At 45.9% G+C, this 26,743-nt stretch overlaps 1 long non-coding RNA gene across 1 annotated transcript in view; it reads right to left on the reverse strand.

Annotated features, from left to right (window-relative positions):
* Positions 1-6,255: 6,255 nt before the first annotated feature.
* Positions 6,256-26,743, reverse strand: part of LOC116914696 — a 70,078-nt gene continuing 49,590 nt past the window's right edge. The window contains exon 2 of the long non-coding RNA XR_004389763.1: positions 6,256-6,530. This is a non-coding gene — a long non-coding RNA (uncharacterized LOC116914696). The remainder of the gene's footprint in view (positions 6,531-26,743) is intronic.

Genomic DNA, 26,743 nt, shown 5'->3' on the forward strand with positions numbered 1-26,743 from the left:
CAGAAGTTGACGACACAGGCTTTGGGGGTTGGTGACAGGTGCGGGATTCCTTTCAGGCTCAAGACATGATCTGGAGAGATGTGGAAAGAAAGCAAACATTTCTGGATATAGAGCTCTGAGTACTTTGTATGCCTTACACTTCTAGAAAGAGGAAAGAATGAATGAAGGAAGGAAGGAAGAAGTGAATGAGGGAGGGAGGGAAGAATGGAGAAAGACATTAAATACATCATTCTCCTTTTTAAAACCAATTTTTAGCTCGTGAGGTTACCCAAATGCACAGAGAATTCCCATATACACAGGGTATTCACTGTAGTCCCTTTAAAACAGTACAGCATGACGACAGAAGTCAGGGACTGACACGGGAGAATGCCATGCACAGTGAACCCCACTTGACCAGAGTTTATTTGCATAAATTTGGGCATCAGTTAGTAATTGGCTCCATCAAGATCTGTTGCATGTGTAGGCTGCTGTAGCTACCACCTCAAACAGGATTCAAAATAGTCTGGTCACCAGGAAGGACGTCCTACTTGCCACTCATCCATAGCCACACCTTTCTCTGAACCCTAAGCCCTGGCCACCTTGAGTGTGTTCTCTACTGCCACATCTAAGTCCCTTAAAAGCTGTTATGTATGCAGGCAGGCCCAGAACTCTAGACGAAACTAAAGGAGAATAACAAGGTCCAGGGTAGCCTGGGCTACATAGCCAGACCCTGTCTCAAAGAAAAAGAGAAAGGAGGAAAAGGGAAAGAAGGAAGGAGTGGAGGGGGAGAGGAAGGGAGAGATCAGGAGGGAAAGAAGACATGGAAGGAAGGAAGGAAGGAAGGAAGGAAGGAAGGAAGGAAGGAAGGAAAGAAGGAAGGAAGAGCAAAGGAAAGAAGGAAGTTCTATGAACAGAACCATGCCGTATACAGTATTTGACACCACCTTTTTCGTTGTCTAGCATGACGCTCTACTCAGCATGTTGCTGTGTCAGTAGTTCATACTTTTTTATTGCTGCATAGTACTCCATCGAAGAGCCCCGTACTCATCTATGATGTCTCATCTGAGTTTTTAGAGTCAGTTGAGGCAGGAAGACTCACCTTAAATGTGGAAGTCACCACTCCAGGAGTTGGGGTCTTGGATTGAATAAAAGGAAAAGAGTCAGTTGAGCCCTAGGATTCCTCAGGGTCTGCCCGCCTGACTGCAGATACAATGTAACCAGATGCTCTTACTGGCTTCCTAGCCATGATAAACGGCACTCATGCTATGAGGTAACACAAACCCTCCTTAAGTCGCTTTTGCTGGTATCTTGTTATAACAATGAGAAAAATGGTTAGTATGCTGCTCCATGTTCCATCCACCCCAGAGCCACCTGACTGGTCCTGACACAAGCATTTCAAGAACAACTCAGAAAACCTGGAGCTCCTTAGCAGAAGAGAAATCAAGACTTCTTCCGAGAGCTGTATCATATATTTTTGGTTGGTGTACTGGCTGGTTTTGTGTGTCAACCTGACACAAGCTGGAGTTATCACAGAGAAAGGAGCCTCCCTTGAGAAATGCCTCCATGAGATCCAGATGTAAGGCATCAAGCGTGGGAGGACCCAGTCCATCGTGGGTGGTACCGTCCTGGGCTGGTGGTCTTAGGTTCTGTAAGAGAGCAAACTGAGTGAACCAGGGGAAGCAAGCTAGTAAGTAACATCACTCCATGGCCTCTGCATCAGCTCCTGCTTTCTGACCTGTTTGAGTCCCAGTCCTGACTTCCTTTGGTGATGAACAGCAGTGTAGAAGTGTAAGGTGAATAAACCCTTTCCTCCCCACTTGCTTCTTGGTCATGATGTTTGTGCAGGAATAGAAACCCTGACTGAGACAAATGGATTCCTGTACAAACTACTTTACTGCCACTATAACCCAGTATCTAACAGAAACAACTTAATGGGGGAAAGATTCATTTTGGTTCACTGAGTGTAATACTTTAGCACATTGTAGTAAGAAAGCCAGGTGGACGGAACCATGTGGTGGAGCCTGCCCACATCCTGGTTGGCCAGCCAGCAGAAAAAGGAGTGGGAGCCAGAGGCAGGCATAATCAGAAAAACACGCCCACCCACTTCTGGCAGCCAGACCCCCACCTCCCAAAGGTTCCCCAGCTCCCCAGAATAGTGCCAACAGGTAGGAATCCAGGATTCAAAGCATGGGCCTGCATAGGTTGTTTCAGATTCAAACCAAAGCAGATGCATCCCAGTATTGATTTAACTGGTCTCCCTTGGGTCAGCATTTGTGTATTTCCAATTGTAGCTGTTTCTTTGCAGCCCAGCTCTAAATACACATATTGAACCACCTTTGCAAATGCCTGTGCATCTTGCACCAGCAATGCTTTGGATGGCAAGTGAAGAAAACCCAAGCTGATGCAGCTTCTGAACCATTGTGCAGCCAGATAGCTCATAGGCAGAGTGGTATCAGAAGGTCCAGGACTGGGGCCTCTCCATCTCCCTTTCCCTCCCCCTCTCTGTATTCATCTCCCCCCTCCCTCTCCCTCCCCCCTCTCTCTGTGTATGTGTGTGTGTGTGTCCATCTTTCTCCTCCAGTGAAGGCAGTTTTTCTCCAGAGAGCAAACATGGCCATGAACTATGTTTGCATGTTTAAAAAAAAAAAAAAAACAGCCTCTTTTACCAGTTCTACAACTGAGGTGTCAGAGGAGGACGCCATCTTAGTTGGTGAGTGGTGTTCCTATGCAGTACTGGTCATCTTAGGTCTATAGAGTCATTTCTTGCTTGTGTGTATTTGAGCACATGTGACTGTGTATGTGCAGGTATGTGAGTAAGTATGTATATACAAGTGGAGAGCAGGGGTCACTCACCTTCCAGAGTAGGTGTCATTCAGGACCTTGTCCAACTTGTGTTTTGAGACAGGGTCTCTCATTGATCAGGAAGTCCCTAACTCAGTTAGACTGGCTGACCAACAAGCTCCAGGAATCCTCCTGTCTCCACCACCTAGCATTCACGTGCAGCCACAACCAGCGTTTTACATCGGTTCTGGAGCAAGCACTTTGCTGACTGGGTGATCTCCCCAGCCCCTGTAAGGCAGCTTCTGACATCTATATGTCCAACAGAAAGATCAGAAAACGAATGAACACACACAGAACTCTCTTCTCTCCGATTGTGTTGGCCTCATCGCCCAGTTCTCCCAACTCAAACAACCGCAAGCAGCACCCGAGAGACGTGCTTGCAGCTGGTCCTAAACAAGATATGTGTCAATCAATCAAGCATTCTAGTAAACTGCCTCTTATTGCTTTGCATGCTGGGGGAACCGACCATTCCAAATAGCCCCGTTAAATTCCTCTGTGGGGCAGGCTTTCTGTACCTAAATGATCCCAGCAGGTTTTGCTTAAAGTGGGGCATGCCTGCAGTCTCATTTCCTGGGGGAAACCTTTGATTTCCCTGACAACCCACTGAGATGGGCGAGGATGCTCTGAGGGCAAGCGGTTAATGGCTGTGAAAGCTTCTCCTGACCTCTAAGTGGTACAGAAGCACGGGGCCTTCCAGTGACTATTATGATTATCCTCATTTCGTCTCTTCTTTGAGGAGCTTTACACTGCAATTTTGGAGGTAGAATTAGAGGCACATCCCCAACAGTTCAACCTCCTGGAACTCCTCGAAGGCTCAGGCTGGGATCTCAGAGACTCATTTTCCCAGGGACATATTGCCTTTATTAAATGCAGCATAAAGCAGGCTCTGCAGCCAGAGGCTTAGCAATGGGAATAAAGGCAGGTACTAAGGCAGTGGTTTCCTAAAAAACACTTAACCATCTCCGAATAACGCTATCGAAGACCAGTCTTCCCTAGCCTATCCTATAGCTTGTAAACTAACAGTCATTCTGGCACAACCAGCTCTATGCAGGGTATGTGCTGTTCTGGGGGTGAACTGAATTAGTTGTGTGTTCTACTGTGATCCAAGCTGTGGAGAAAGGGACCACTTTGCTATTATAAGCATCATTCTCTAGTATGTATAGCAGTCCCCAGGTCTGACCTTAGGGACATATTGATGTGTTTATAAAAAGATAAAGAGAGGATGTGTCCAGGGTCTAAAGGTCCCTGGTTGGATCCCTGGTTTTGGCACCAATGTTGTGTTATAAAAAGACAAAGGGGGGATTATGTTCTACGGAGGTCTGGGGAAAGGGGGTGCCTCAGTGGGTCCATGCTGAGGCAGCCCTTCCCCCCTAAGGGGCCAGCCACACAACAGTATAGTATAGAATAGAGTTTATTCAGGGCATGGGGAGGGGAGTTAAGATGGTAATAGGGCAGAGAAAGAGAGAGAGAGTAAAGAAGAGTAGAGAAGGAGGGGAATAGAGGAGTAAAGGAGACCAGTCATGAGCACGTCGAGAGAAGGGGGAGGGGAATGGGGAGAGAAGGGACAAAGGGGCAAGAGGGTAAGAGCAAGAAAGCAAGAGCAAGAGAGGAGTGAGCAAGCAGCCGCTTCTATAGTGTCAGGCATACCTGGCTGCTGTTCCCAGGTAACTGGGGTGGAGCATACCTGGCTGTTGCCAGGTAACTGGGGAGGGTAGGTGGTGAGGCTTAAACAATGCTAACACATATGACACTGAAGAAAACAAGCCTGCCCTTGGGACATATTTTTTTTTCATGGCCCTTGGAACTCACAAGGCTCTGCTAAATCTCCCCCTACCCATAACTCTCCTCTGCCTTCTCCCGCTCTTTTTCATAACCCCTCATTCCCTCCTAGTTCCCTTCTCTCTCAGATTACTCTCCCTATGGGGTCCTCTTCAGCACATCTGAAGGGCCCTCCCCTTCCCTGGCTCACCGTGCCAGGCCATAGTCAAACTTAGTTCTTCAGGCCTTGGTCATACAGCTGCCTCCTGGAGGCACACTCATTTCTCCTGCTTGCCACAGACAGCCCAGCCTTCTTTTCAAAGTCTCGGATGTTTGCAAGCCCGAAACTCACGGCATCCTTTCTAGGGTCCGCCTCATTAGACAGCTGCCCACTTACTTTCTTTCTGCCTTCACACTCAGGCCTCCTCAGCCAATTAGCTTGAGCCCATCGTGACTCTTGGCAGACGCCCCAAGAAAGCAGCTTGGGTCAAAGTATTAAGTCAGGGTCTCCTAAGAGCTCCCCACTCCATCCTTCCTCCTTCCTTCCTTCCATTGCCAGCCAGGCTCCAGGAGCCAAAGGGCCATGGCTGGAACCTGGCACCAGCGGCTCCTCCAGCCCCTCAGCTGAGGAGGCAGGGAGATGCTAGTGCATCAAAGCAGGCACTAAATGGGGTCAAAGTACTCAAAAATGTTAGAGGCTGTGCAACAGTCATCCAATGAAGCATGCTGGAGAAAGGCTATACACATGAGAGTAGTTAACACAGACTCTGGGAAGCCCCAGGACTCTGTTAAAAACCAGCAGGTCGCGGAGCCCTGAGGAAATGCAAACAAAGCAAAGAGGTGCTGGCGCCTGCCCTCCTGGTCATCTTCAGGCTAGCAGAGCTGAGAACCTTCATGCTCTTCCCTGTCACTACAGAAAAATGACTGGGCAGAAACAACTTCAGGGAAGATGGATTTATTTTAATTCACAGTTCGTGATACTGTCCCTTGCAAATCAAGGGCAGGAGGAGCTTGATGAGGCTGCTTGTATCTTATCCGATATCATGAACCTGTGTACCCTACTGCTCGATTTGCCTTCTTCAAGTATACAGTCCAGGATCACAGCCAGGGAATGGTGCCAATCACAGTGGGATAGTCCTCCCGCCTCAATTAAGGTAATTAAGATAATGCCTCACAGGCATGCCCAGAGGACTTTCTCCCAGGTAATTCTAAATTCTGTCAAGTTGACAAATAATGCTAACCATCACACTTGGGGAGCGGGGAGTTCCAAATAGAGGCACAGACTTCTACCATTTGCTCCATGCAGTAACCTATCAGACAAGTATTACTGCTCCTTAAATGCAGCTACTAGCACTTGGACATGGTAGGGCACATGACCTCATTAATTTCCCCTTAGACACGATCCCAGGAGAGAGTTGGAGAAAGGACATAGAGGAGATGAAGGACTCCAATGGGAAGCAGTCTCTAGCCATGCTAAGCCCAAACAACCCTCCCCTCTAAGAAGCCATGGTTTCTCCCATTGTCTTGTATGATCTCACTTAAATCATAAATTATGTGACCACACGCCAGCACCATCCTGCTGCTGTGTGACAGTGTTTCTAGGGAGACATGAGCAAACATCTACTCATCCCACGTAGGAAACGGACAACAGACCCAAGCAAGGATACCACTGAAGTCCAATGTGACAAACTAATGAGTTTATTGAGGTTACTTACAGGAGGATGAGAGGTCACTCACAGCAGAACCAAGTTCAAAGACAGTTGTATCACCAAAAGCCTATCCCAGCATGGATGCCAGCATATGGGAGCTGCCATCCCAGCATGGGCACAGGCTCATGATAGCTAGAGCCCTGAAGTTGCCATCTTACAGACAACTGGACAGGTTGCAGAGTATCTCTTCTAGGCAGCTTGACTGGTGTCGGTCTCCTCAGAGGTCCTTGTTGCTTATATCACCTTAAAAAGGAGAAACCTAGTGTCATCTGATCTGTTTCAGGGACTTCCTGAAACTTTCCAGATGTTTACTTCCTGAACCTTAAAGAGCCTCCCCTCAGAAATCCTTATGTCTCTAGAACTCTGGTCTTTCCAAGTCTCTTCAGAGGGATATGCTCCACAACACCTGGCAGAGCCACTCTGCTGAAGAACATGGCCCAGAAGGAAAACCTGTACTGCCACTGCCCAGCCCTACTGCACACAGTTCTTTACTGGGTTGAGGCTTAAAAGTTTTGCTCACCCATTCTGTGCCCCTAGAACTTATCCCTCCAACTCAGCCTTATGAAAGAACAAACATGTGCCCACTGCTGGTTTAGAAGCATATGACACAGCATCGAGCAAAACTGACCCAAAGCTCCCTGCTATCCTGGTATTAATGTTCTAGCTCCCAGAATATTTCTTTTCAAAAATCAAATGGTCCCAAAGGAAGGATTTTTTTTCCCTTAAAACTGATCACTGATGCCTGCATTTCTAACTTCAGAATTGATACCGTGAAGTACTTGACCCTTCAAAAGTAGTTCAGAGAGAAAGATAAATAGGTTTTGGATTGAGTGAGATGATCATTAGGGGAAATCACTTGGTATTTCACAGGCAAGCACAGTTCCGTGTTAGGTAGAAGGGGGATTTCAGAAATGGGCATGACGACTATGCAAATAGCACCCATGGAAGACTGAGGCATGAAACAGATAAAGAACTCAGCATATTAGGGCTGGAGAGATAGTTCAGCTGGTAAGAGTACAGGCTTTCTTCCACAGGAGCCAGGTTCGATTCCCAGCACCCACGTGCCAGATCACAACTGTCTGTAACTCCATGCTCCAGGGGATCTGATACCCTCACACCAATGTGCATAAAATAAAATTAAATAAATTAAAAGAACTCAGCATGTAAGAACAGGATTCATGTAGGAACATTTCCTCCACTACCGTGGGAATAGGGTTGGGGGTGGGGGAGTCAAGATTGTAAAAATAAAATCCTAAAAGACAGATAAGAAAGCAATGAATACAAGTCCAGTGCTTAACCCGAATGAAGAAGATGAGGTTGATTTACCTTCCCAAGAGCCCCGAGGATCCGGAAGCCATAGTGTGTAAGACATGGAACAGGTGACTGAGGACTTAAGTCCTTAAGGAAGAAAAGTGAAGCAATTGGGCTTCGGGTGCCCTCTGGCCTGCGGAAACTTTCCAAGCTTCAACACAGACCATCCAGGGGTTCTAGAGGCCGAGAAAGGGTCCTGTCCTGCCAGGAAGAAAGTAGTGGGGTTAAATAGAGTACAGCTCCTCACGCAGCCGGTCACATCCCATGTGGCATCAGGGTGTGGGAAACTCAGCAACAGTAAAAGCCTTCTAATGCACAATGAGCAGAAACGAACGAGCAGAAAACCAATATGTTGTGAGTCTGAATGGTTTCTTGAAGCACATGCCAGAGACGCACTGTGACCCCGCTTCCGCCTTGCTTCCGAAAACACACGCGCGCGCACTTCGCACTGTGAGTCTTGGTATATACAATAGCAATAAATGGTGCCTGCAATCCCTCTACTCTGATTCCAGACGGATCTGTGCTATGAGCTGCTGAGTTTTTACAGTGCAAAGATCTCTGCGTTTATAGAAACATCCTGGCTTAATTACAGAAGACAAAGGCTTTTCTTATTTTCCAGCCGCCACTCCTCAACAGGTATCAAATGAGCCCATCTTTGAATCGCATTGTCTTTGTTTGATTTTTAAAATTGCTATTTGAGTGACTGGCTTAGTTTTCATTCAAAATCAATACATGAATTTTGGCTCAGGGTTAGGAGAGAATTTCCCACAATTTCTGAAATGGTCTGAAATATAATCTCACCATTCTCTCCTATGTATTTATGTGAAGTGTGTTCTCAATACCAGCAATTGCTTCCTGTTTTGATTTTCTTTCTTTCTTTCTTTCTTTTTTTCTTTCTTTTTTTTTTTTTTTTGAAACAGGATCTCATGTAGCCAAGGTTGGTCTAGAACTAGCACTGTAGCTGTGGCTGGCCCTAAAGTCTTGGTCCTCTGATCTCAGTCTCAGGGAACAGGATCACAGACATGTACCATAATACCTGGTAGCAATGGAAATTGTAAATTAAAATATCAATCAACCCAGAAAGCAGTTGATAATTCTCTACATACTATTGTATCAAATACGCAGCCTTGATTTAGTTCTTTATGTAAAAACAAGCAAGCACACTGTCTCATCGGATTGCAAATTTCCTTTCATTTTCAATGGCAAAAAAAAATATATGTGTATCTAAAAGACTTCTTTTAAAACACGTTTTATTTTAATTTATTTTAAACCTATTGGGTCATTGTCATTAAGGCTTTCATTTATTTGCCTACTTTAAATACCTACCTACCCAGGACTGCGTAAAAAATCTCTGACAGAAAGGGATTGTGGGTGTAAAAATAAATGAAAGATGGGGTTACATAAAGAATGAGTTCGTCGCTGAAACATTTACAAGTTTGTTAAAATGGTCAATACAAAGATACAAGAAGCTCAATTGATGCCAAACATAGGAACCACAAAGCAAATACTCCAAGCCACATAACAAAGTAATGGAAAAATCAGAGGAAAAAAGGACATCCCAAAGGCAACCGGCAGAAAGACAAGAACATATGTTAAGAGAATAAAAACAGCAGAGAGGTTATCAGAGATGATGTAACCAAGAGAGATACAGAAACATTTTAGCACTAAAAGAGAAGAGTTGCAAACCTATTGTCTTTATACCCAGCAATAATATCCCACGAAAGTGAAAGTAAAGTAAAGATGTCTTCAGAAAACACTGAGGGAATGTATGCAATTGAACTTACCCTATAGGAAACAGAATGAAGACCATCCGGGAAAAAGAAATTGATACCATAGAGAAAATGGAATCTACACAAAGAAGTAAAGGGTTCTGTAAACGTCAAAGTTAATTTTCTTATTCAAATCTAGTAGAGCCAGAGAAGGATGGCACAGCAGGTGAAGGCATTTGCTGACAAGTCTGATAACCTGAGTTTAATTCCTGGTACCCACTGGTGGAAGGAAGAACTGTTTCCTGTGATTTGTCTGCTGACCCCTGCACATGCACAGGTGCACTCGCGCACGAGCGCGCACACACACACACACACACACACAGACACACACACACTAAACAAATAAATGTAATAGAAGTTTAGAATCATTTAAAAATAAACCCACGGAGCAGGCAATCATCTAAAACAAAACTATTCACATTGTGCCATTGTGCTTACAAGATAAACAGAAGTAAGACAACAGCAGCCCAGAGAGGAGAAAGGACTCGTATTGTTGTGGTTCCCGTGCCGCTCATGTACTGACAGCAGACGGAATGAAGATAGATAGCCATACGTCCACTGCTGGTGACATCACAAGCTTCAGAAGCACAAATTCGGGCAGGCTAAGATGATACAATAAAAAACGAGTCAGGGAAGAGATAAAGCAGCATTTCCAACTACCAGGTCCAAGCAAGGGCAGAGGAACAGAACTTTAAGAAAGAGAAACAAAGCAGGCAACAGTAGCTTATCAGCTTACCGCTCGTCCTATAACTGCGTTCAGACAGGGTGGTGCAGGTAAAGACATGGACACACAAAGATTTTATTAGACAGCCCAGAAGCTGACCCACACCAACATCCAATTAAATCTGACGAAGTTGTAAAGTTAATTCAAGGAGAAGACTTTGTCAACAAATGATGCAAGAGCTAGGTATGGAGGCACAAGTCTGGACTCCCAGTGCTTGGGAAGAAGAGGATGGGGAGGAGGAAAAGTAGAGACTCATCCTCAGCTTAGATAGTAAACACAAGGCTAGCTGAAGTTATGTAAGACCCCTTTTTTACCAAAGAAAACTAACTGTTATTATTGTTAACGTCACTTTTAGATTTTCATTCCTGCATGTACACACACACACACACACACACACACACACACACACACACACACACACGCCACGGCACACGTACGGAAGTCAAAGGACAGGTCGTGCAGGAAGTCCTTGTCTTAGGGTTACTATTGCTATGATGAAACACCATGAACAGAGCAGCTTGGGGAGGGAAAGGTTCAGTTGGCTCAGACCTCCATAGCACTGTTCATTATTCAGGATGTCGGGACAGGAACTCAAACAGGGCAGGAGCATGGAGGAGGAGTTGATGCTGAGGCCATGGAGGGGTGCTGCTTACTGGCTTGCTCAGCCTGCTTTCTCATAGGACCCAGGACCACCAGCCCAGGATAACACCACCCACAATGATCTGGACCCTCCCCCATCAATCTCCAATTAAGAAAGTTCCCCCACAGGCTCCCCTAAAGCCCAATCTCACACAGGCATTTTCTGAACTGAGGTTTCCTCCTCTATGATGACTCTGCCTTGTGTTAAGTTGACATAAAGCTAGCCAGCACAGTTCTCTTCCTTCTACCCTCATTTGAGGTCTCGGGATCAAACTCAATGTCAGACCTGTGTGGCAAGCTCTTCTATCAACTGAGCCATTTCCACTATTTCTTTTTAATACAAATACATGTTGCAAGAATAATTGGACATTGCGAGGCAAAACAGGGAAACAAAGCTAACTGGCATTGCATCTAACATTAAACAAAAAATAAGGACCAACATGGATGATGGATTTAAACATGAAATATAAAACTGTAAAGAGCTACACTGAGGGAAATCCTCAGACTGTAGAGTTAAGCAATGATTCACACAAGACAAACAGTGATAAATCAGACTTCACCAAAATTTCCAAATATTTTGCTTGAAAAAAAATCAAATGCCCCAAAAAATTGTAAAGAAAATAAAGCACAGATTAAGGACTGGAAGAAAATATGTACAAATCATTAGGTATACAACAAAGGATTTGTGTCTATCATATATAAAGAACTGTCAAAATCCAACAGGTTTTTTTTAAGCCAGGTAGAGAAGAGTAAAGCTAAAAAACTCATTATGGTGCATTTCACTGAAGAAGATACACAGAAGATTGTTGGGCAGTGGAAAAACTAGCCAATACTGTTAGCTCTGACAGAAAGGCCTGGATCCACAGAATGTCACTCATTCAAGGCTAAAATAAAACATGAGTGATAACATCAAATCCCGATGATAGGGTGGGGAGACCCAGACACTCACGAGTGGCTGATAGGGTTATCAAATGAGACAGCAATTCTGAAAAATAGTTTAGTAATTGATTTGGAAACTAAGCAGACATTTGCTGTACAATCTAGCAATTACATTGTTGGACAATTTCATCCCAGAGAAATGAAAACTTATTAGCAGCTATTAGTAACAGCAGCTTTCACCGTAACATCCAAAAAGGAAAACATCAACTGTCTATCAATGGATGAGTTAGTAACAGATTGTGATATGTCCATAATGGAATATTATTCAGTAAAAAATTAATTATGATAATAAAGTAATAGTGGCCAGGCATGGTGGTGTGTATCATTACTCCCAGAGCTCTGGAGACAGAGGCAGACAGATTCAAGGCTAGCCTGGTCTACAGAGTCAGTTCCAGGATGCTAGGTTTCAAACCTGGGACAAACTGCTGAAGTGCCTATTTAACACATCAAACAGGACCTGGCCTCCAGATTCTCCCAGCATCCCTCAGTCCCTACCTGTTTCATGGTATGACTGGCCTTTCCTGCCCTCTACCCTAAACTCTCCAGCCCAGGGGTCTGGGTTACTTTTCTTTATATATTATCCAACCATTTTGGTTATCTGCCCTCCTTGTACCTTTAGACCTTCTGATTGCTGCACCTGTTTCTTCTCTCTCTTCTTTTCCTTGCCTTTCCCCTCTCCCTACATGGCCCAGCTCAGTCTGATCATTTCCACTCTGGAATCTCCCAGATGCCCCTGCCTCTGGCTGTTTGCTTTCATGTATACAAGCTTTCTCTTCCACCATACCTAGGAGCAGCCATGCCCTTTCTTTTTGTCTATTTCTTTTCTCATTCACAGACACAGCCAGACTACACATAAAATCCTGAGTCATATATATATATATATATATATATATATATACACACACACACACACACATATACATATGTATGGTGTGCGTGTGATTAAAAGTTTAAACACTACTTGCATAAACATAATAAAAATTAGGTTGTTGTAAAAGCCTGTCTCAGGATGTAGGCAGCCTAACTCCCCATGTTTATAACATCTGTAAACTAACATTTAGCATTCATGAAGAATTGTTCTGGAAACAGGAGGCAGATTAGCTGTTATGAGAGGTTGACATGAGGGAAGGAGGTTCAGGATAATAGAGGAGTAGTGGAGAGACACCTCCTGGCCCACAGCACTATGATGAGGGCCTTGAATGTCAAATGTAGCCGCTCCAAGGCCACATATGTGAGAAAATTACCCATCGCTCTCTACACTGCAAATGTGTGCGCATTCAGTGAAATTGAACTCAACCTTGGAGGTAATGTTATCAGTTCCTGGTGTTTCTTGGAAACCTTGATGACTCAAGATACTACTATTAAGAAGGCTGAGGTACAAGGAAGGGTACAAGGAACCTCCTTGTGTATTTCCTTGCAACTTCCTGTAATCATATAATAATTGAAATTGTTTTAATTAAAAATAAAAATAAGAAAGCTGAGACCAAGAACGAGTGGAATGGATAAATTATAAATAGTAAGATGGTTTATTCTAACTGTAGTCATGGCCAGGCTACATCACTGTCTACCCTGCAGCCCACAGGTCTCACACACTCCAGGATAGCTTTGTATGTTTCCCGACAATAGCAGCAGCAACAACAACAAAAACAACTATAAACAGACTTATGAGATTTGATTTAGATTTTTCTTATGACTCAGCGGTGCAAAACTTGATCATGAACTTCGTAAGTGATCTTGTCATGTTACAAAGTTGAAAGGTTGAACGTTGTGATAGCAACTGGTCAGTCCTGAGGTCATATCCATACAGGGAACATTATACTGACTGAGCAGACTGTGTGTGTGCATTTAGGAATAGGCATGTGTAATATGTAACAGCAATTAAACGGAAAGAAGCCAGGAGCGAGAGAGAGAGAGAGAGAGAGAGACAGAGAGAGAGAGAGAGAGAGAGAGAGACAGAGAGACAGAGAGAGAGAGAGACAGAGACAGAGAAGAGAGACAGAGAGAGAGAGAGAGACAGAGAGAGCGAGAGAGAGACAGAGAGACACAGAGACACAGAGACACAGAGAGACAGAGAGACAGAGAGTCGTGGCTAAGGAAGATAGTGGCATTGGCTCCTCAGGAGGAGAGGAGAGTCACACCTAGCTTATAGGCATGATGCCAGAACTCCAGGACACTCAAAGCACAGGTTGATGGACTGCAAGGAAAAGAGAGCAACTCACAGCAACAGTTAGAAACTTCAGACAGAGAGTGAAATAGACACCTTCTGGACCAACACAAGAGCGCTGTATTTTAAAACTCTGAAGGAGTTGAGCTTCAGGCAGAGCGATAGGCTCTTGGCTCACCAAGTTCAGCTGCTCCACCCTGGTCCTCAGCTTGGCCTATGGTGCCAAGCTCTATAGTTACCAAAAACCCCAGGCAGAGGAAAAGAAGTGGCTGGATGAGCTGAAAAGAACTGGCAGCTCTAAAGGACATCTGTCCTCAGGTGGGGCGCCAGTGAGCTTGCCTTTCTCTAATCACTGAGGATGAATAAAGCTTTGTTGTGTGGGGGAGAGGAAGAGTATCTAAAGTACATTTCTGTTAGCAATGCTTGAAGATGCTAAGTAAGAAATAGCAAATAAGAATCTTGAGGCCAGAGAGATGGCTCAGTGGTCAAGAGCTCTAGCTGCTCTTGCCGAGGGCCAGGAGATGGATGGCTCTTACTCCCAGGACCAACGTGGTGGCTCATAGCCATGTGTCTTCCTAGTTTCAATGGATCTTATACCCTCTACATATACCAAGAATGCACATAATACACAGACATGCATGCAGACCATGCTCATAGATATTAAATATTTTCTAGTTTTTAAAAATTCTTCACCATGTGAAAATTAAGTAAGACGCTATGAAATGAACAACTGGTTGAAGGACAAAGCAAAATTAGGAAATAATTTGCATGAGAAAAGAATAAAAGTACAGTCTATCAAAATGTGTAGGATGCCCCTAATACTGTACTTTGGGGAACCAATATGTCACAAGAGCTCACTAGAGAAGAGGGGCCCCAAGTCCTCTGTGACTGCAGCGCTCACATAAGAAATCAGAAAAACAAGAACAAATAAAAGTCAAAGTATAAGAAATGAATAGTTAGAACAGAGTAATAAAAACGGAGAGGGGAGGGGATAAAATCAACAAATTCAAATGCCAGAGCCTAAAGAAGACCGAAACAGTAAGCTTTCATAAAGGCTGAGAAGGAACAGTATGTGCACATTGCCAAGAGTGGATCGATCGAGGGATGTGATGTCACCGCCCGTTCAACAGATGTGGAAAGGGTTGTGGGAGTCGTTGATACCTATAATTTCAAACTCCTTGGGTGGTTTGGGGGAAATCATTGATATACAATACCTGCAAACCTACTCAAGAGGAAATCAATACCTTGAATAGCTCTTAATGGTTTCCAAAGTTGTATCTGTGATTTAAAGCCTTCCCCAAAGAAAAACTCCAAATCCAGATAGCCTCACTGATGAGTTTGAACAAACAGTTAAGAAAAAGAAAATAACAATTCTCCACCATCTTCTCCAAAAAACGTGAATGAGACATCCGTCTTAGTTCATTCAATGAATCTGGCATTCTAGAATACATATAACTAAAGAGAAAACCAGATCTCATTCCCCTTGACACATTGAAAAAAAACCAGCATGAGATTATCAAATTGTCAGTATATGTACAAAAACAGAAAATTCTATAAGAAAAAATTAGCAAATTGAGTCCTACAATATACAGAAGAGAATCCTGAGAATGCAAAGTCAGTTAGCATCTCACATATTGGGGACAGGAAAGCAGACAGCACATCCACCCTGAAAAGGAGTTTAGTCATTTAAGAAAATGTAATTGAGCTGATCCAGGCAGAACCCAGAAGTAGACAGGATTTCCTTCCAAGATCTGTCTCCTCCTCTCCGGTTAAACCTGTTTTTCAAGTTGGCTTTGGACTGCTATGGTAAACATCATGACCAAAAGCAACTTCTCGAAGAAAGGTTTATTTCAGCTCACAACGCACAGTCCCCCACAAAGGGAAGGCAGGGTAGGAACTCAAGGCAGGAACCTGGAGCAGACACCATGGAGAAACACTGCCTACTAGTTTGCTCCCCATGGCTTGCTCAGCCTGCTGTCTTACACCACTGAGAACCACCTGCCCAAAGTGACAGTGTCCCAAGTTAATCACTAATCAAGAAGAGGTCCTACAGACTTGCCTACAGGCAATCTGATGCAACCATTGTCTCAAGTGAGGTCCCTCCTCCCAGGTAACTCTAGTTTGTGTCAAGTTGCAAAAAGAAGAAAAAGAAAAGACAAAATGCTAACCAGGATATCTATAAAGAACCCAACTACTGGTCTGAGCAGACGGCTCAGTAGGTAGAGAATGCATGACACATGAAGACCTGTGTTCAGATACCCAGAACTCATTAAAAAGCCACGTACTCCAAGTGTCTGAAATCCTGGCACTCCTACAGAAAGATGCAAGGCTGAGACAAGCGAGCCCTGCAAGGCTTAAAGGCTAGCAGAAAGGCAACAAAAGACCCTATAACAACAAGGTGAGGACCAACATCAGAGACGATCCTCTGACAGCTATGCATGCCCTGTGGTATGAATGTGCAGATTCACACAGATGGATGTGTGCAGACTCAGTGTGCACACACATATGCTCACATGAAGTTTTGTGAAAAGAAGCAGATACTTCTTTGGATGCATTGCACTCCCCATGACAGTACCTTCCCGGGCCTCCCTTACAACTAGGTAAAATCAGTTGTGGCACTTTAGCTGATGGTCTTGGGGATCCCCTACTTTCCATGTCCTGCTAGCACCAAACCTACTTTATAGAAGAAAGAAAGAAATGTCTAGGGGCTACAGAGATGACTCAACTGGGAAGAATGTTTGCCCTTCTTGCAAAGTTCCTGTTTGCTTGCTTCTATTTTTGTGAGACAAGGTCTCGTGGATCCCAGGCTGGTCTCATACTCACTACTTAGCCAAGGGTAACCTTGACCACTCCCCAGCCCCTGACTTCAGTCTCCCTGGTGCTGGGATTGGGGCAAGCATTAGCATGCACTGCCAGTTTCCCCATTTCTAGGTAATGAGCACATGCTAGTTGTTGTTGTTGTTGTTGTTGTTGTTGTTGTTGTTGTTTTGTCTTACAGCAAAGAGCTTGTGGAGTGTATCTTGCTGTAGTTGTCTCTCCAGGGTCTCCCTCTAGGTCACTGGATAGTACATGGCAGCAAGGGAACACTTTAATATATCTCCTCTTATTTAAACTCAGATGAATATAAAGCGTCTCACCTCCCCTCCCTTCCTGCATCATGACTGCTCTGTGTGTAGCTTTGGTTTTCCCAATAGGGTTAAAATCTCATGCACACATCAACCCTTAGTAATTAAAAGATTGTGTCCTATTTATAATCAGTATGCAGGGGCTGCCTACACTTTTCAGATTCGGCCAATTTGGTTTAAAAGCTAGTGTTTTGCCATTTAATTTACCTTTCCCTGGTTCTTTCTTGGGGACAGCCTTTCCCCCAACTCGCTGCCCCGTGAGGTTTCCCAACCATTTATCACTTCAGGTGTTTGTCATTTTCTTATCAATTTGTTAAAAGCTTTATTTAGATAAGAGCTATCTATTTTTCTAAATCTTTTCTTTTGTTGTCCATCAAGCATCTTTTGGCCTTATTTATGGTAACCTATCTCCACACATAAGTGCTTAGTTTTTATCTGGCACATATCACTTTCACCCTAACACTGAGGATATTTCAAAAAGGAAAGAGGAGAGGGGAAGAGTAGGAGGTGTGAACAAAACAGAATGAACAACAGCATGGAGCACCCACCCCACGAAGCACCCTAGATGGAGCACCCTCCTCATGGAGCACTGCAATGTGGAGCACCCTCCTCATGGAGCACTGCCATGTGGAGCACCTTCCGCACGGAGCACTGTCATGTGGAGCACCTTCCGCATGGAGCACTGTCACGTGGAGCACCCTTCGCATGGAGCACTGCCACGTGGAGCACCCTCCGCATGGAGCACTGTCACGTGGAGCACCTTCCACACGGAGCACTGCCATGTGGAGCACCCTCCTCATGGAGCACTGCCATGCGGAGCACCCTCATGGAGCACTGTCACATGGAGAAGCTTCTGCATGGAGCACTGTCACGTGGAGCACCCTCCGCATGGAGCACTGTCACGTGGAGCACCCTCCGCATGGAGCACTGCCACGTGGAGCACCCTTCGCATGGAGCACTGCCACGTGGAGCACCCTCCGCATGGAGCACTGCCATGTGGAGCACCTTCCACACGGAGCACTGCCATGTGGAGCACCCTCTGCATGGAGCACTGCCATGTGGAGCACCCACCTGCTGCATGGAGCACCTCCTCCATTACGTCAGTCCCATGCAAGTCCAAGTTCTTCAGTGAAGGTGTGGTCACCTGCACACTGGTTAGGGAGGCTGGCCCCTCCTCCTCAAGACACCACATCCTCTTCAGTAGAAACATCACAGTTTCTACACTCTGTTACCACATCAGTCCACCCGTGCTCTCTGAGCCTTGCCACAGCTGTACGCTGCTCCTGACTAAGCTCCAACCAAGTTAAAGGACTCTTCTTGGGATCCCAGGCTGCTCTGAGCTGAGCTGATGCCTTCCTGCTGTGCTGTCTGCTCAGTGTCTCTCATTTATATGCTTGAATTATTTTTTTTTGAAACAGGGATTCATAAAGCCCAAACTATTCTCAAACTCACTATGTAGCAGAAGGTGACCTTAAACCCCAAACCCCACGGCTTCCATCTCCAGTGCTGGGATTGGAGGACAGTACCACCATGCCTGTTTAGTGTGATACCAGGGATCAAATACTGGGTTAGCGCGCTGTCATTAAACCACGTCCCCAGCCCAGCTTTACCGACTTTTAATATCACCCTTACCTGTGTGTTATATTATTACTGCTGTTCTCTGTTTATAGCCATTGCCTCCTGGGTCACCAGCTCTCTGAAGGTAGAGGTGTGTCTCCTCATGCTCCAACTTCTCCATGAAGAAGTGAGGAGACCAGTAATCAGAGCTTTGTCAACACAAGTATCTGGATGGTCCCTACAAAGGGCAGAGGCTACAGCAAGCAGCCACCTAGAAATTAGTAACATGTACTCTTGATACCTAAAAAGCAAACAAAAAAATAACCCTCCTCCACTCTCCAGCACCATTACTTTCAAACATTCGCCACAGAGCTAAGCAAGGCAAAAACAAAACAGAACCCAGGCAGACATTTCTACTTTTTATCAAGCACTGTGCTTCTGTGTGTTCACAACAATTCTTGCTTATCATGCTGGGTTTTTTTTTTATATATTTTTAGTTTATTCTTTGACAATTTCATACATGTATATAATGAATTTTGATCCTATATATCCCATCAACTCTTGCTCCCTCTAAACTGCCTCTTCTTCCCAAGGAGGTCGCCTTCCAATATTCCTCTGTGTGTGGTATGTGTGTGTGTTTTGTGTGTGTGTGTGTCTGTGTGTGTATGTGTATATATATGTGTGTGTGTGTGCGTGTGTGCGTGTGTGTGTGTGTGTGTGTGTGTGTGTGTGTTAATTACCTACTGTACTTAGTTATGGTTACCTGCATGAGCATAGGTATGGGAGTTATTAACTTGCCAGTGCTGAGACCACTGGAGAAAAACTACTGCCCCTTGGCCAGCAGCCACTCATGGCAGTGTCTCAGCTGTCAATGAAGCCTCCCAGGCACCTCCCTTGTCTGAGCTGGGGTATTGATGGGCTCTATCTTGTACATGTTGCTCCTGGTTTCCCAAGCCACCCCTTAAGATTACCATAGTGGGTAGAGGTTGTGGAACCATTTTATAGAAGAAAAGACTGATCCTGGGAGAAACAGACCATGAGCTTGTACTCTGAGTTCAGTCAGAGGCCAGCACTCGGGAGGCAGGTCCCACGTAGGTGTCCATCCAAGGCTGGGAGGTTGCTATGGTGCTGTCTCCCCGAGGGCCATTCAGAGCAGCCTCCTCATATTCTGATTTGATATCTCAAGTGCCTTTGGGATGCTGGATGCCGGCAGCCAGAAGGGCTGCAGTCATCAACAACAAACTGTTCTGTTGGTGAACTTTCAGCAGCTTACCAAATGCCTTCTAATCTGGCCACCTTACTATAAATTGCTCTAAAATGTTATTTTATGAATATACAGTATCCAATAACAAATAGTGTCTTTTTGTGAAATTAATTTCAATTTAGCTTTAACTAATACTCAATTGCGATGGAATTACATATTACATACACATTACCACAGAAAGAAGTGCATCGTGATTAATGTTATTACAGCGAACACCAAAGGAATTAATAATGATCTGCAGTTATTATAAAGCGGTGCTGGTGTAGGGAAAAAGGTTAAGTCTAATTAAATTCTGGCAACCACTTTAGGGCTCTGCAGCAACCAGGATGCTGGGTTTCATGTTAATTAATTCTATATGGAGGGTTGCTGAAGTGTTTTTAGCATTGTTCAAAGAGCCACGTTTTTACTACCAGTATATGTTTTGATTTTCTTTTCACAGTGACCTACCAGCATGCATGAGGTGTTAAATTCATGGGGACCACCAGATGTTTAAAGACTGAGTGTTTTCTTACTCTGTTATCAGAGTCTCTACTTGTGGTAAGGTCGGGGTTTCCCTGTTCCTTCCAATAGAAGGACATGGTGACTTCCTTTTGGACATGGATCTTTGGTTTCTAGAACTGCTTTCCCGACTGGCCATGGCTCCACACTTCTCCTTTCACATGAGTGATGTATGTGGTCTAGATGTCCCAGCATGAACTCATCTTCCCTGAGATAGAACCCAGGTCATAATGTGCCCAACCACCCAGTATTACAAATAAAAGTTGCATGTTTGAGCACAGGATTTGGGGGCCCAGAACTCAGGTTTCCCTGTGCCTCCGAAGCTTTTTTCCTTTATACCTCGGAACAAGTCATTTACATTTGAGTCTGTCTCAGAAAAAGAAGCTAGAAGAGTGGATAGGATGCATGGATAGTTGGGTAGATTATAGGTGGATGGGTGGGTGGGTGTGGACAGGCAGGTGGATGGACGGACAGACAGGGGATAGATGAGTTAAATATGGGTGAACTGTTGGGCATCTGACCCATGTTAGACTTCTATAATTTAATATATATGTAGCATCTATAACCCATTGTAACTCAATCAGGGTCAGTTCTGAATCCCAAGCCTGACCTTGGCAGTCATTCTAAGTCTCGATGTTGGCAGAATACCTTCAGCATCGCCCTTCACACCCACATCCAACCTGCTCCCCACCCCACCCCCCAACTATCCAGCAAAAATCTGTCTTTGATCCAACCAACTTAGCAAAGTCTTCTCCAGCCATGGGTCTCGGTCCACATTAGTCACACCCAACTCTGGACCCATCCAGGAAAAATATAATCCAGGCCATCTCAAGGGCAGGTCCATGGGAGTCACTGGGAGGGCTTGTCAGAACAGAGCTTGTCTCCTGAGTATAACAGATTTCTAAATTTGAATACTGACAACTTCCTAGCTCAGTGGTTCTCAACCTTCCTAATGCTGTGACTCTAATACAGTTCCTCGTGCTGTACGATTGATTCCCCAACCATAATAGTATTTTCATTACTACTTCATACTGTAATTTTGGTACTGTTATAAATCGTAATCTGATATGCAACCTCTGTGAAAGGGTCATTTGAACCCAGGGGTTGAGACCCACACAGGTTGAAAAACACAGTTCTAGAGGCTGCTGGTGGTCTGAGGATCACAGATTTCGGATCGGGGCTGGAGGGATAGTTCTATGGTTAAAAGTACTTGCTGCTCTTGCAGAGGACCTGGGTTGATTGCCAGTTCACAGTCATCTGTAACTCTAGTTTCAATGTCCTCTTCTATCCTCTGTGTGTACCAGACACATGTGTGGTGCACATGTGCACATTCAGGTAAATATTTGGACACATAAAAATAAAAATAACGGTGTGAAAGAAAGATCTGAGGTCCAGCTTATCATACTCTTTAGAAGGAGAGGATGCCAGCTGCTTCTTCCTCAGAGGAGGATTCTTCCCAGAAAGGAGTTTGTTAGCCACCTCCCCCAACCCCTCTCTAGCTGACAAGTTTCCAAAAATGGTACCATTTACCACCTGGGTTTTCAGAGATACGCTGTAAGAAGTGGGCAGCTCAGTGGATGCCACAGGAGTCCAGGCCTCCCTCAGCCCGACCTTTGCCCCCATCCTGGATAACTTATCTTTGCAACCTGGTTGAAGAACAGCTGTCGTACGGATGGAAATTGTCAGCTGGGAACAGTAGCTATGGCAGTGAAAGTCAGCATCTGTGAGTGAACAGCCAGGGCCTCAGAGGTGGGTGGCCAATGGTAGGGAAGTGAAGTACAGAAGGTCCGGTGTATAGCAAGGACTTGGAGAAGGTTACAACCAGCCTTGTGACCCTTGGCAGGTCATTTAGCCTCTCTCAGTCCTTCTGTCATCTGGCCCCAGCTCTTACCCTCGCTGAGCAGGTGCATCTAAGAAACTGGGACCTCCCATAAGCAGAGCATTTGAAAGTTCAGGAAAGCTGGCTTTCCCATCCCCCACACAACCCAGCTCAGTAGGGAGGAGGCAGCAACCACCTCTGGCTCTTTTCCATCTCTCAGCACCAGGGACATCTAATTGATCCTCTTGTGGCCTTTATGGGGCCAGAGAGGAAGTCACCAGAAGCCAGAAAGCCAGACAACTAGTTTCTGATTAAAAAGGAAACCTATTGTGTGAAAGTCATAAAAGGAAAAAAAAAAAAAGGCCCACGGTAGCTCTTCCAGTGAACTCCACATTGCAGGGCCCAAATCCATCCTGAGGCCATTAGCAGCTTGAGTGCTGGTGTGGAGACACCCAGACTCTTTGGAACCTTAAAACTGAGTCCCCAGAGAGCTGACTCAGCCCTTTGTCCTCACTGAGGAAGAGAAATCGGACGCCAAGGCTCAGGGGATGGTGGGAGAGTATTCAAGGCCTGAGAGACAAAGGGCTACAGTGGAGCAGCAGGCAGACCAGAGCAGCCCATCAGAATGGAGCTAGGAAGAAAAGGAAGGCAGGGAGGGAGGGAGGGAGAGAGGGAGGGAGGGAGTGAGGGAGGCTGGATTTATTGCCCACGACTCCCAGGCAGGCACTGTGCAAATATCATTAATCCCAAGAACAAGCTCTCAAGCTAGACATTATTAGTTCCCCACTGGACAGTTGTCATAACGGTGGCTCAGATGGTGGAGTGGCTTACTTCACAGCTAGGACCTGCGTCTGAATTCAGATTCAGAAGCAGCTAACCTGTAAGCTAACCTGCTCCCCACTGTCCTAAGTCAAGCCCCCGGTTGCTGCCTAGAAGGATCAATAAAGAGAGGAAGCAGGGTGGTGAGCTCCCTGAGCCATTGTGACTTGGGCAGTACTGTGACTGGGAATGGATCCTGCATACCTAGATAAAACTGGCTAGACCCGGAGTGCACGGACACTTGGTGCCTGCAGAAAAAGTATTAGCGAGAGACTGATAGGGACTGCAGGCATCTGTAGGCAGACTTATATATTTGTCATATATTTGTTGTCATCCTGCCAAGGACAGGTCTGGGTGACACAAACGGTACATGACCTGCTTGCACACCTCTGAGGTCGAGAGACAGTTTCATGTGAATCGAATGGCTCGTGCCCCCCACCCCTGTCTCCAGTAACTGACCAGGAGTCTGAAACACCATCTTTGGACTTGATGTTGCTCCTCCTCCTCCCCTTGCACAGAAGGTTCAGCTGATGGAAGCAGTGGTCCCAGAAACTGTCTCTCACCTGCAAGCACTCTGCAGGCTGAGGTCATCGTGGATGTGCCACTCGGCCAGGTTTGCCGGGCCCCTGATGCTGCTCTGCAGTTTCCATGGCCCCTGCGTTATTTAATACTCACAGTGCCATCAAAAATGAGCCCAGTGCATACAAACCAAAGCCGGTGCAAGTCCGTGCTGCTAGAAAGTGGCACAGATGAGCCTCACACTCCTACCTCTGGGTCCAAGTCCCTCTCCTCTGCAGTCTCAAATCTCCTCTGGGCCGTTGCTACCCACCTTTCTACTGTCCCTCTGGAGCTGATGTTGAGGTCCTGACGGCTTCATCTCTGTGGGATCTAACACCACCTAACCTGGGCCCCCATCCAAGGCAATTTCTATCCAGTTCTGCCTGTTTGTCCATGAACCCCTGTCCCCTATGGAGCTAACCCTTTGGCCCACAGCATGACCCCTACACTCTTCCTTATAGGCTCTGTGCTCTGGGGGACCAGCCCCATTAATACCTGTGTGTAGAGGCTGACCCTGAACCTATCATTTGCTGCTTATGTTTGGGTCTAGCTGGGATGGGAGGCCTTGTCTGACCCTAGAGGTCAAGCAAGTTAAAGAAGACGTCCCTAGTGGGAGGGTACATGGCAGGGAAACGGTGTCCCAGACAGAGAAACAGCATGTGCAGAGGCCAGAAGAAGAAGACAGCCCAGATCTCAAAAGTCAAAGGCAGTCAGGATAGCTGAGCATGGTTGCTCCTGACTATCATGGCAACAGCCTGAAGCTGAGGCAGCAGGATTGTCTCGACTTTGAAGCCAGCCTGGGCTACAGAGTGAGACCTCGTCTTAAAGTTTAAAAAAAAAAATAGTAATAAATTAAAGGTAGCCAGGGTGCCTAGAGCTGTTTGTGGCGATAGAAAAGATGCAGATGTGGGTGGGAACAAGTGTATAGACTAAGGATCGGCAGTACACTGAAGCCTCTAGCAGTGTGCCCTGGCCAGAGCCGTGCCTCTGAAAGCCGTCTCTGGCTTTAAGAGTGGCAAGCTCCCAAAATGGCATCTTTACCCGAAGCTCACAAGTGGGGCTTGTACACTGGGGACCAGTCTTGTCCTCAAACAAACACGGGTGCGGACCAATGTCGTGCTGTGGAGTCCCTGCTCACCGTGGTGCCGTCCTGTACCTCTCCAGCCACTCATCTGTTGCCTGGCTGCAGCTACCTCCAACTGCAATGGCCTTGTCTCCCTCTCAGCTGAGTATGAACACCATGAAGGGAGGCTTCTCAGCTCTGATTCCACATCACTCTTATACGGATCCTCAACCCTGTCAAACTGCAAGGTGCCGGCTGTCCAGTGGACCCTCCTACCTCTCCATTCAGCATCCAAGGACAGCTATTGAGCCACTGGAGTGTGGCCAGTTGACTGAAAACTGAACTTGTTAGTTGGTTCCGTTTGTCAATGTGCTTGCTTGCAGTTCTAGGCATGAACGCCCATCGTCCTTCCTTGTCCATGCTGAACATGGGCGCCACCACTGAGCTAAGCCCAGCTCTGGATTCACTTCGTATCTTTAAAACAAGGTCTAATGAAGTTTCCCAGGAGGGACTGAAACTCACTCTGTGGTCCACAAAGACTTTGAATTTGTGATCCTCCTGCCTCAGCCTCCTAAGTAACTGGGATTACAGGCCTAAGCCACCAGATCTGGTTTAGTTTCATTTCAGTTATTTTAAATTTAAATGATTGCCAGACTAGACACACACAGATGGGGGCACGGGGGACAGGGTGGGGACAAAGGAATGGAGGGATGGAGGAGAGGAGTGAAAATGAAATGATTAAAGATTTCCTTTCTCCTTATTTGTGATTGTCCCACAAGCATTGAGCACTGTGTGTGGCGTAAGAGGTGGTATTTTGATGCATTCTGAAATCAGGATAAGCTGTCCAGTGGACCCTCCTACCTCTCCATTCAGCATCCAAGGACAGCTATTGAGCCATCGGAGTGTGGCCAGTCGACTGGAAACTGAACTTGTTAGTTGGTAAAGATGCCATTTTGGGAGCTTGCCACTCTTAAAGCCAGAGAGAGCCTTCAGAGGCAGGGCACACTGCTAGAGGCTTCCGGGTGCTGCCGATCCTTAATCTATACACTTGTTCCCACCCACATCTGAATCGTCACTGTCTCAGCTCCTCATCCATGCTGTCATCTTGCTGCCCTTGCACCCCTTCCCGTCCCGTTCTCCAGCCCCGGGTGGTGACTATGCTACTACCACTTGCAACAGATCAACTCTCAGATTCCACTCACACGGGAGCTCCTGCACTGCTTGTCCTTCCTCAGAGAACAGCAACAGCAAGATGGAGTCTTCAAGCTTTCAAGCATGGCCTCCGAAGGGTTGAAGCAGTCTTGGTCCTCCCAGGCCTCAGAACTCAGAACCAGGACACATACACCAGAAAGGAGACGGCAACCAACCTCCCTCACTGCCCTACCAGGAGAAGCTGAGCCCAGACAAGAGAAGGGATGGGTCAGGGAAGCCACCCTAGATATAACCTCTGAGTCGTTAAGTCTCTGGGCCCTGCCTTGCCCACCTGCTTCCCCTTAGGTAAGCTGAGGAGGCACCTATGACGTAGAGCAATGAGGAGCTCCCAACGTCAGATGCGGGTGTGACCCTCTGTCTTACAGACCTCCTGCCCTCCCGATCCCATCTCTGCGTTAGCGGTGCATTTCAGGACACTCTAATGAAGTATGACTTGAGTCTCTTTTCACAGCTAATGAGGAGACAACAAGGACTTGACGAATACCACTACAATTACTGGAGCAGCGAAGCGAGGGCCTCTGATTAGATGTGATAATTTGCAAGGCTGGGCTCTCTCCGCATTAAGTTTGCAAACAGTTTAAAAATCACTTCCTCTGTTTATCCAGCTAATCCCTGTTTAATGACTCCGACCCAAGGAAAAAAAAGGGGAAGTGTCTCTTTAAAAATTAATAAATAAAAAATTAAACCTCTAACAACCTCGAAGCTTATTTGCTGAGAAAAGGGAAGTAACAGAAGCGTAAGAGGTCGCCATCTCCCCAGAAAGACTCCACCATTGTCACACAGATCTGAAGAATCTTCCTGTCCCCAACAATGGTCACTGCATCTCGTCCACTGCAGCCTCTAACCTGTCTGCCTATTCTCTCCCTGACAGGACTTCCTGTCTAGCATAGAAAGACCAGATTGCTTCCTGCTGGCATATTTGATGGCCTAATTCAGAAACAGCTGTAGGTGGTCACCTGTCTCCAAATACTGCAGCAGAGACAGACACAGGGGGG

This window comes from Rattus rattus, chromosome 13, assembly GCF_011064425.1.
Source record: "Rattus rattus isolate New Zealand chromosome 13, Rrattus_CSIRO_v1, whole genome shotgun sequence".
NCBI classification, from domain to species: Eukaryota; Metazoa; Chordata; class Mammalia; order Rodentia; family Muridae; genus Rattus; species Rattus rattus.